Source organism: Dermacentor andersoni, chromosome 8, assembly GCF_023375885.2.
Source record: "Dermacentor andersoni chromosome 8, qqDerAnde1_hic_scaffold, whole genome shotgun sequence".
In the NCBI taxonomy this organism is placed as follows: domain Eukaryota; kingdom Metazoa; phylum Arthropoda; class Arachnida; order Ixodida; family Ixodidae; genus Dermacentor; species Dermacentor andersoni.
The window spans coordinates 156941160-156952719 of record NC_092821.1 but is presented as its reverse complement, the minus strand read 5'-3'; the positions used below and the strand labels follow the sequence as shown (position 1 = coordinate 156952719).

General features: G+C 46.7%; 1 long non-coding RNA gene across 3 annotated transcripts; it reads right to left on the bottom strand.

Moving 5' to 3' along the window:
* Positions 1 to 8424: 8424 nt before the first annotated feature.
* Positions 8425 to 10957, bottom strand: LOC140219920 (uncharacterized). Of its 3 annotated transcripts, XR_011896192.1 has the most exons (4): positions 10943 to 10957; positions 10562 to 10811; positions 8874 to 9793; positions 8425 to 8805 (listed from the first exon to the last, which is right to left on the bottom strand). It is a non-coding gene; the product is annotated as an uncharacterized lncRNA (long non-coding RNA). The 3 variants fall into 3 exon arrangements; XR_011896193.1 differs by lacking the exon at positions 10562 to 10811; XR_011896191.1 differs by lacking the exons at positions 10562 to 10811; positions 10943 to 10957 and having other exon boundaries at positions 8874 to 10174.
* Between the last annotated feature and the right edge of the window lie 603 nt (positions 10958 to 11560).

Here is an 11560-nt window from a genome sequence, read left to right as displayed (position 1 = left end):
CGAGCGATCACTCGCCGTAAAACATACCGTATCGTAGAAGCGAGAACAAGAGCGCGTTATCAAATCATGTCAATGACAAACGGACCTATACCCGAGTCGCCTGCGCTACATGCAGCCGGTTCGCGCTACGAAATGCGCTCACCTAATCATGATATATTGACGCAAAACATCTTTGCTACAGCTTACCGTTCAGTGTAGTTGACGCGTGATGCCACAAAGAAGACACGCGCACGCAGATACCAACGTTCAGGCACACACCGCACACCGCTACAAGCGTTTACGTTCCCGTCGCACTCGTTGAGAATTCAAACTGACGCGGACAGAGGGCGCACCGCCGCGCATGCGCAGGAGCTCCGCGCGCCGTGCGTGCGCGCTCTAAGGCAATGCCTCCTTTACTAGATGCCTGCCGCGTTGTCCGGTAGCACGGTTCCGGGCCCTCTCCCTTTTCTCTCCTCCGCGAAAAGGCAACGAGCGCCTCTTATGGTGAACGCCTGCAACTCGCTATCACGTGCTGCGGCATTTGAGATTAACGTGGCATCCATAGAATAAAGAACCAAGTTAGAGAAGGGAAACTGTACCTTCCGCCGTGGTTCGAAAATAAGCAGCGGCAGCGCACGGAACTTACTTAGGCGGACGCCAGGTGACGTTGCTCAATCCGGAAGCGGAAGTGCAATTTTTTTTTTAGAGCAAAATTCAATATGGCCGTTTTTTGCCAGTCGCGTACGCTGGTACGAGCTGTGCTTGCCCTGCAGGCTATGCGGCATGCCTCAATGCCTTCGCTGCCGCGTAGCTGGCGCGTTCTAATTGCCAAGAGCCTCTACTGACGCCCATACAAACAAGCCACAAGTGAGTGAACAGAACGCGCGACTTTATTGGCAGAAGACAAGCAGTGTACATTCTCGTGCAATAGCAGAAATAAAATTTGCATGTCGAGATACGCTGGAATCATTGACGCGAGCTCGTAAACGGCTCACCGTCGTCGTCGCACGTGGTGGTCAGGTTAACGAGCAACAACCAGCAGCGGAAACATATTGGACAGAGTGTGCCACTTGTTTGCAGCGACAGTCGCCGTTAAAAATGCCCAAATTGCAATGCGAAGCAATCGGGAGACGCAGGCATCTGCTGCCGCAGCCTACACAGCGACATGGGCTACGCCAGATTTTAGCCGTTCACTCCTTTCCAACCTGCACGTTTCTTTTCTTTCGGGGGCCGCTAATGTGTGGCTCACACTTGGTGTCTCACTATGGACAAGTCGCTTTCGTGGGCACCACCTTCATCAGCCACTTTTGCGGGCCTTTCCACCCAACTTCATACACGTCCGACCATGTAAGCACGTATGCTGGTCTCCGTTCATGCCTAATCACGGCCGAGAAAGGCCAGAGGCACAATTTGCCCATGGCTGCAGCAGGAAAGGGTGAACGGGGAGCCGGAATCACGGTGTGCGGAAATTGGGAGTCTATGTCGCTGTGCAGACTGCAGGATCAAATTCTTACTTCGAGAGGCTGCTTCCCAGTGCAACCAACCAGGCCGCAATATTCGAAAAACATAACACTGCGACCATAAGCAAGTGACATAACAGCAAAATTAAACAGCAATCAGTCACCGCATGAGGTTCAGACAATACATTATACATTGTCGACGAACCATATGGCAACAGTGAGCATTCACATACACGGGTCTCTTAGGGTACATTGAGCTGCCTATCTACAGGCGTAGTGCCTGCCTTCGTCGCACGTGGTGGTCTACTAACCAGCAACAACCAGTAGCAGAAACAGATTGGACAGAGTGTCCCACCTGTTTGCGGCGACAGTCGCTGTTAAAGATGAGCAACTTGCAGTGCAAAGCAATCGGGTGACGCAGGCATCTGCTGCCGCAGCCTACACAGCGACATGGACTACCCATCATTTTAGCATTGACTCCTTTCCAGCCTGCATGTTTCTTTTCTTTTGGAGGCCGCTAATGTGTGGCTCACACTTGGTGTCCCACATTGTCTCAGTATGGACAAGTCGCTTTCGTGGGCATCACCTTCATCAGCCACTTTTGCGGGCCTTTCCACCCAACTTCATACACGTCCGACCATGTAAGCACTTATGCTGGTCTCCGTTCATGCCTAATCGCGGCCGAGAAAGGCCAGAGGCACAATTTGCACATGGCTGCAGCAGGAAAGGGTGAACGGGCAGCACGAATCACGGTGTGCGTAAATTGGGAGTCTATGTCGCTCTGCAGACTGCAGGATCAAATGCTTACTACGAGAGGCTGCTTCCCAGTGCAACCGACCAGGCCGCAATATTCGAAAAACATAAAACTGCGACCGTAACCAAGTGACATAACAGCAAAATTAAACAGCAATCAGTCACCGCATGAGGTTCAGACACTACATTATACATTGGCTACGAACCATCTTACAGGCATAATGCTTGCCTTTGTCGCATGTGGTGGTCTGGTAACGAGCGACAACCTGCGGTACAAACAGATTGGACAGAGCCTCGCACCTGTTTGAACCAACAGTTGCCGTTGAAGATGAGCAATTTCCATTGCGAAGCAATCAGGTGACGCAGGCATCTGCTGCCGCAACCAACACAGCGACATGGACTACCCGGCATTTTAGCGTTAACTCCTTTCCAACCCGCACATTTATTTTCTTTCGGGGGCCGCTATGTGTGGCTCACACTTTGTGTCCCACTTTGTCGCAATGTGGACAAGTCGCTTTTTTGGGCATCACCTTCGGCGGCCATTCTTGCGGGCCTTTCCACCCATACGGCTATCAACTTCATACACTTCGAACCATGTAAGCACATATGCTGGTCTCCGTTTTGAGCAAATCATGGCCGAGGTAGGCCACAAGCACAATTTGCCCATGGCTGCAGCAGGCCAGAACAAACGGGGCGCACCAGTTACGGTGTGTGTATACTGGGAGTCTATGTCGCTTTGCGGACTGCAGGAGCAAATGCTTACCTCGAGGGACTGCTTACCAATGCAACTGACCAGGCCCCCACATCTGAGAAACGTAACACAGTTACCACAACCAAGTGTGGCAGCAACACCAGATTCTGCAATCAATCACTTCAGTGTAGCTTGCACAAAGACCCAGGCTATCAAGGAAGAGGAGCAATCATCAACGAGACTAGGAATATGGAAAATGAGAAAGCTTGCATTCAAGAGAGAAGCCACTCTGCTCTGCAAGCATTGAAGGCTAAAAACATCAAGAAAAGTAAAATGGTGCATAGCACATGTGCACAGGTTAATGCAAGACGCATGCCGATGCTGCATCAGCTATTTCAGGAGAGGAATTGCGCATGACAACATACACTAGAAGATACTGCTACAGATATGTTAGGCTGCTAGACAGTGACTGGTATTAAGTATCAGCGAAGAATCGGTTGACCTTTATATTTGGATGAGGATGAATGATCTCTAACAAAAATGGGCAATGAGAAAGCTTGCATTTATAGAAGAAAAATTACACTTGGCACAAAGGGAATTAACATGGCTAGGAAGCTGATTAAGGGCAAACTGATGGAACTCGATCTTTCGGCCAGCGTCGTCCGTGCTTGGTCAGATGTTGCAGGTGCATCTGAAGACGAAGAATTTCTAGAAAGTCCTTTTTGAGTTACCTGGATGACTCAGCCAAATGTCCGTGCTGGTGGAATGGTGGCTGAAGCTCTTTTCAGTCTTCACACAGTCCTCTGCAGACTTGATATCTCATTCATATTCTTCTGCATGTGCTTCTTTGTTCTTGGTGTAAAAGCCTTGCAAATTCGGCTCCAGCCCCTTCCTGTTGGTGCAGATAGGAGCTCCTGTGATGACCAAGATGTGCTTGGCATAGACTCTGTTGGGACAAAACGGTGACACATGAGATACAGCACAGATTAGCCAAATTTATGTGTGCTCTATATGTTCGAACCAATTATACTGAACCATAAATATGAACAAACATTCATATCTGCTGCAAACAGCAAGCCAATACAGCATATATCAAACATATTTATTTCTGAACCATGTGTTGTTTACCTTGTAGTAGTAGCCAATGTCCACACAATGACCTTGTTGTAGCAGGCAGCAGCTTCTGTTTAGTGCGTGGAGTGTGTTGCTTTATACTGGTGCCGTCCTCATTACTGCATGTCTGGAACAGAAATTTTGACTGAATCAGAAATTGAAAAAGCAAAGTTTTGCAATATGAAATGCAAAAAGGTGACATATATGTTGTAATGATTTGCGACTCCAGAACACATGCAAATGTACACTGTCTGTTCTAGGGTGCTTAAGCAGCATGTTAAATAAATATTGCTATTGTCCATAAAATTGATGTCTGCCTAACTACAATGCATGTCAACAGCGCAAGTACTATTAAAATCACAAATGAGAACATTTGTGGGTTCATTTATACACTAGAAGTGATCACACTGCTAGTTCCACAAGCAAATGCATGAAAGTCATGAAGCTATTAGAACAGATGCATTATTTTTCTGCACGAACGTGATGCACCGCTTCACTACTGCAAAAATAAATGCCCTACGGTAAACCAATCTGAACAGCAAGAACATTTGGAACCAACAAGTACGAAATATGGGTGAATTATCATGCTTGCAACTGTTTAATACATTAAATTCTGTACTTTCACTTCATTTTACCAAAGGATTATTCGGTTTTGTGGACGAAAGACGTTGCCGGCGGACTCGAAAAAAAAACTTTAATATGTATATTGATAAGGCTACTCAGTCACCTACAACCACGGCTACAATAACATGAAAAATGAGACGCGCGTTCCGATATCGCTCTTTCTTTCCTGGTTGTGTGTGTAAACCAAACGACAGCCTCGCAAGTAAAGGTTTATTTAGGAAACAGCAACTGAGATCCTCACTGCCCATATGTAATGCAGGATCTAGTTCGTTAACTTGTGCCCGCCTGGAAGGTAATGAGACGGATATTATATAACGATTCAAGCAGCGGTGTTAAACGACTCACCGTTATTGCCGTTGTCAGCCGCAGCAAAATCCAGTTCCCGTTTCGATGCAGACCTGTTCCGAATGGCTCACGACCGAAACCCAACTGCCGGGCTTACATGTCCGCTTGCAAACACGTAACTTCACCCCAAGTTAAATAACGCGAGACATCGAAGCGCAAGAAACTAGTTTTAGAAACAAAGAAGCAACCAGTCTTGAGTGTACGAACGAATGAATCCGTGCCGCCGTGCACTCGGAAATACCGGTAAAAATTTTAAATCCAGGCCAGAGGTCACGTGAAAGATCGATGATGCTGAACGCTATTTGCGTTCATAATGGCGAAGAAACAATAAACTTACTAACAAAGAGTACAATATCTAATTAGCAATGATAATTTTGCCCTGTTTTTATGTAAAAGAAAATGCTTCGGTAATTGTAAGAAAAAGTTTGTAAGATAAAATTGGCCATTTGTTGAACTTGAGAGTGTGCTACCCCTGTGGCATCTGTCACCGTCTCTGAGGCCCGCCATAAAGTCCGCTAACAGACGCCCGCGCATATTGGCGGCGAGGAGTTACGGAGTCGCCATCTATCGGAAGCGCCTCGCTGTCGTAGTATCAGGGATCACGCGGCGCGCTCCTAATAGGTTTTGCTGTCAGCGCTCACTGAAAACACCACGCGCGAGCTCTCCCGGACATTTCTGTAAGTACTTTCGAAACGAGAGAAGTTTTTTACTGTCTAAATAATAATCTTGAGCAAACTGAAAGCACAGAATCGTTTACAGACACTATCTCTTTACCGAATACGTACAGTGAACGCAACGCCACTACGCGCGGGCGCCGCGATGGAGTCTCCGAACCGGCTTCTTGCGTGAAAGGTAGGCGAACGCTGAGAGCAAACTATGTGAAATATGTTCTTATTGTGTTTGTATAACTAAATGGAGCGTAATAGAATGAAGCCTCAATGCAGCGATCGCACAGATTCGCAGCGATCGACTGCGCGTCTGCATGCTTGTCCGCGCACTGCTTCGCTTTCACCGCGTGCGCGTTTTCGCACCATGCCATGAGCTTCAGGCCACAGAATATGAGCATTTGACAGTATACAAGCAACCATTGTTGCGTGGGCGCTATCAGAGCTGTTCAAAAATAATTTCATTGCAGAGACTTCGACGCCTACTCCCGGGGACTATGATGTGCCGTTGCGACGATTCAATCTTTTTTTTTTCTTCTAAATTCTTGGACGTTTCAATATCATTCCTCGAGTTGCGTCGCACTGTATGTTTATCGGTGTTCTCAGCGTGCGATTTCCCGCTGCTTCTTTTTTGTAAACCAGTGCATTAATTCATAACACAAATATGACCATATGCCATGCTTTTTTTTTAATGTGCTTCTTACCGCTCCCTTTCCACACCAGTGAACTTGCCAGTATCTGTAGCATGGACACGTTTATAGACCAAACTGTCATGACATCAGACGGGCAGCGGACTCGGGCGAGCGTCTCAGTGCGCGTTTTCCGAACATGCAGACCCGGCGCCGTAGCAGAAATCTTCCTCGCGCCTGTGCTTGCTGCATACCCGAGTTGTAGCCGATTGCTGTTTGCCGGTTTTATGTTTCGCGAGCCAAGCTTCACGCAGCTTCTTGTCCTGCGGCTACGTGTCAATAAGGCTGACACCGGGCTCCGTTGCGTACGTCCGGCACTGCGGCACCGAGCAGTAGCCTACCATGTTGCGCGCCTTCAAAGGCAGCCACTACCTATTGCAGTGCTTTCAAGCGTTCTAAAGGAGACACTCGAAGCGGAAAAATCTCGCCACTAAATGAGGACCGCAGCGTACGACGGAATTTGAACTCTCGTTTTCAGCTCGCTCCGGCGCTCCCGAAGCAGCCGACGCGGCCGCTATGTTCACGTGATCCCTAATAGCACGTTACGCCGACGGTGGCGCCAGCTTTTCCAGTGGTGGAGTTCGAGGCCAATAACGCCCCGGCCATAGAGTTACTATACTGACTCTAGAGGACAAGCTACCCATAGGGCCCATGCATTGAAATCGGGAACCGCAAGAGCGCCGCCATGTTGCTACGCGCCGAGGTTGCCAGCTCCAGAGACGCTTGCTAGACTTGGTGACAGTAGTCAGTTTTAATCCGGCAACAGTAGCAGCGTAGCAGCATGGCGTCTTGCTTGTAGTGTCGTGATGTGTGCGTGCAGCCGTGTGTTTGGGCTTTATAAAAGTTGGTTCTTTATTCTATGTTGCGGGACGGTGTGGGTGTGGTCCATGTTGGCCGTACAGGTGGCAGTTATGCAACCGAGGGATGATCCTGTTGAAGTTTCCGGCATTATGCGGTTTTCAGCGGTCATGCCTGTTGCAGGAGTGTCACGTACTCGACGAGGTTACGAGCTCGAAGCTGTGGTCAGATTCTTCGTTGGCGTTCCGTAATTCTCTTCGCACGGGCGCGGTATGTTGCAAAAGCCGCTTTCGCGATCTATCGTAGCGACGATAGATCGGGTTTCTTTATTATTATAAGTACTGATCCAGCTGTAGGGCACATGTAGCCGACAAACGGAAGTCTCAGGAGAGCACCTGAGATTATAATAAAGCAGGCGGCACAGGAACTCCAGGGCACCCAAGGGACAATGGGGGGATCAAAGCTCGAAGCAGAACGGTACGTAGGTTGGGGCCGCCGAGGCAGGTGTGTGCCAGGGAGTGTTCGCACGGACAGCTCACCTGGAACGCGCAGCAGTGCCTCGCAAGGTCGAGATACTTTAAAGGCACCTGCGACCATGATCTTTCTTTTGCCTCGGTGCAGTTAGCACGATTAATGAGAATAATATGGAGGGCATACGGTGCAGTCGCGAATGCGTCATGGCAAATTCAGCTCGCGTCGCCTGGCGTGTGTAGTAATATCAGAGTTGGTTGTATGAACTTCATCATATTAATGCGCTTTGTTACGGTACCTTAACGGAATGGGTCTAGAAGACTGTGTTGGTACATTTTTTTCGTACCGCCCTAATCCTGTTATACCCCCACTACAAACACACACACATACCCCCCCCCCCCCCTTTTTATGTATACATACAATTCCTTGCCATGATGGATCATAGCCTCCTTTATTTTTGAAAAATAGAGGAGGCTATGGACGGATTGACCAGTTCAAGTTGTCAACTTGTCAGTAACTGTCATAGGAATGACTGTAATAAACACAATTCCACGATCGGATTGTTTACTTTCATTTTTTGTTGTAACACTGAGGACTACATAGAACTTTATTTTGTATATGTGAGAGAAGTATGTGGATATCACGAGCTTAAGCCAATGTGCGATACACAGACAAAACATCTGCTACAACATGAACTGAATTGAGGGCCACACAACACATACGTAATTAAAGGTGCAAAATATAGGGGAAAGCTTCAAAATACGCTCTGTAGCACTGCAAAGTATAACATATATTGTATGTGTACAATAAATGTTCAAAAAAACAATGCATCAATGTCCCATTTGCCTTCAAGTTTATTATCAAGTTCAAGTTTACTGAAGTTTATTATGAGCATATGTACAACAGGAATCTACTAACACACCTGCAGTTAAGGTGGCTGTTCGAGGTGTGCTGGCTGCCTCAGTGTAAGAAAAAGAAATTGGGCGAATGTCGACACCAGTGCCACTGCTTCTTGCCTCTGACCTGCACGTGCCTCCGCGGCATCTTTGTGCACAAGTGTGCTGGCGTGGCGAACGTAGGAGTCATCCGAGAGAAAGAGTATCGTTTACATGGAGAAGTGGCTGTTCACATTGCCTGTCGCTTTCCCTCAAATGTTTCCTTGGCGACTAGGGTGACACACCCGCAGTCAAGGTGGCTGTTCGAGGTGTGCTGGCTGTCTAAACGAAAGAAAAAGAAAGAAATTAGATGAATGTCGATACCAGTGCTATTGCTTCTTGCCTCTTACCTGCATTTGCCTCCACGGCCTCTTGGCTTGCGGAGTCTGTATGAGGGAGCTGCTGTGGCTAGGCGAAGGCATTGTCGAAGGAAAAAGAAAAGGCCATTCAAATGGGGAATTATAGAAATAAATGCAGTTCTTATGTCTGTTTCTTGCACTGTTCTTGCCTAAAAGTTTTCAAAGACAGTGTCCAGAATACACCAGCACTTTGACTGCTTTTGCTGTTTACCTGCAAGTGTTGCTGTGAGATCCTTAGTATGGCTGCGTGCAGCATTGTAACACTTAGTGGAGGCATTTGAAGTGGTAGCCAAAAATATAAAGAATCATCCTTGTCTGCATGAATGCTTTAAATTTCTAGATGCAGTGGTAACTATTACTATTGGTGCAAGGCCCCCCACATCTATGCGGCAAGTGCCATAGCTCGAAACTGAATTTTTCCTTTAGTGTTTCACAAGGTGTCTGATATGTCCACATTAGACGTGATCCGTTTCTTATTATTTATCCCGCTGTGGAGAGAGCATCAATAAATAGTTTTTTTTAATTTTTGCATGGCTTGCTTTTTGGTTTGTTTCTGAATTTATCAAACAGCAGTCTCATGATGCTAAAGTGACTCATGATATGACAGTCATCAGCTTTAGTTTTTCAGAAAAACAACGCATTTCCTGACCCATTGTGTGCTATCCCATTACTCGCATAATTTCTCAGAGTATTCTACCTATACTGACTTGCTTGATTTCCACTAAAGAATCTTGCATCTTCAAATACCATTCTTTCCTTAAAATCATTCGACAGTTCTCATAATTTCTGTACCTTGGGCTTCTGATACTCTGCATTCACCATTTTTGCTTGTTTCTGACTAGAAATGTCTTCTTTAATTTCGAGCTTAAATTTTACCTTTGGAACACACGGAAGGGCTTGCCATTGCATATCTGCATAAAAGGGAAACATGTTTCATGCGAAATCCAATTGAAGATTGATGAAAGCAGCTTGCAGTGTGATATGACTGAATTATCCATAAAAGTAACTCATCTCACTTGGTAAATTAAAGCACTTATTAGTGTGATGTACAAGATATGTTACACTAACGTGGTGGGTTCTCTTGCTTATACAGCAAAAGAATCGGTGCGCGAGAAAAAAATTATTTTTGCGTACCCCTTGTACACACTGATTTAAGGAAAATGAGCTGGAGCTGTCCACATAATCTACTTATTTTACCTGCGAGTATGGTCAACAAAAATGTGTCCCAGCTGCTTAGTGGTATTTGAGATTATGTCAGTATTGCATATGTGCCTGTTGTCTAAAATAACTGAATTTTGAAAATGCTCGCAGGGATCTGATGTGCATATCTGCAGTTTATGGATACATGTAAAAGACTCAGCATCAAGTGCAAGTGAACGGACCTACAGGCCCGAAGTCGATCATGCAAATAGATTCGCTGCACAAATTTGTGACCAAAATAGATATTCCACATGAAATGGCATGCAAGGAAGTGTTGAAAATATTGCACAGTTAATAAAACGCCTGCGCTATTAATATGTGGGTTGATACACTCGTTATGCAAAACGGAGGTGAGGCGTGCAGACAGGACACAAGAATACAGTATTTACAAGCAAACGTGCAACACGAGCGCCGCCCACTTCTCTACTCTTGTGTCCTGTCTGCACGCCTCACCTCTGTTTTGCATAATGAATCCTTACCAACTAGCTCAGCTTTCTGTCGTTCTATGTCTCGATGCACTCGATTTCATCCGCATTAGGCACTCGCCTCTTGATTACTTCGTGGCACAGAAATACTCGGCATCAGGCTGTTTTTCTGCTGTGGCCTTTGTAGAAGCATGATTGTTCAAAGTGCGACAATTAAACAGATTCTTTGAGTTGCTTGTGGCTTCGCCAGCACAATTCCGGTGCGCTGGTCCGCCTGTCCAGCAATTTCCTACTGAAGGGAAACCTGCAAGTAAAAACGCCGCTCCGCATGTAGAAAAATGCTGTACTGTGACGCTTCTCAAACGATTGTGATGCCCCACAAGAGCTGCCTATTCGCGTGATATTCTCTACAAGGAGATACATTCGTTTACTTACATGTGAAGGTATATGCCTGGGCACTTCGGGGCTTCGGTGGCACAGAAGGCACGAGTGCGCCATAGCGTCCGATGTCGAAGCGCGATCGCATGTCAAACCTAAACTGTACGAAACTACTACGCCTCCAAAAAACAGATTCGAAACCGAAATTCGCGTCATCCTTTATTAAATGAATGTGTAGTTCGTGATTTACATAAGTCACGGACTTAGTGATCGCTTTCTGTAAACTTAATATTAACCCACCACCTTCATAAAACCTCAGGTATGCGTTTTTAGATGACAAAGCATACGGTGACCTGTACTTGTTTTCAGCTCTTTCAATAGTAATTGCGCTGGCCACATTGACCAGTAGCAACAGGGCGGCGCCCTAGAGGTTCCCACTTTTCCGGCCCAGCTTTTCCTCTAGAGTTGTTCTACTAACTCTATGGCGCCGGCGGATGCATTCAGCCGCCGCTGCCACATCCGCCGGAAGTTGAAAAGACAACGAGCGCCGCCTCACGGAATTTATGCTGAACTAACTTCAACTAAAGGAACCGCCGCTACAATGGGAAAGCGAGCAACGCGGCGGGCATCTAGGAGTGTGAGCGCCTTTCCCTTTTTTTTTTTTGTCTCTTTCTG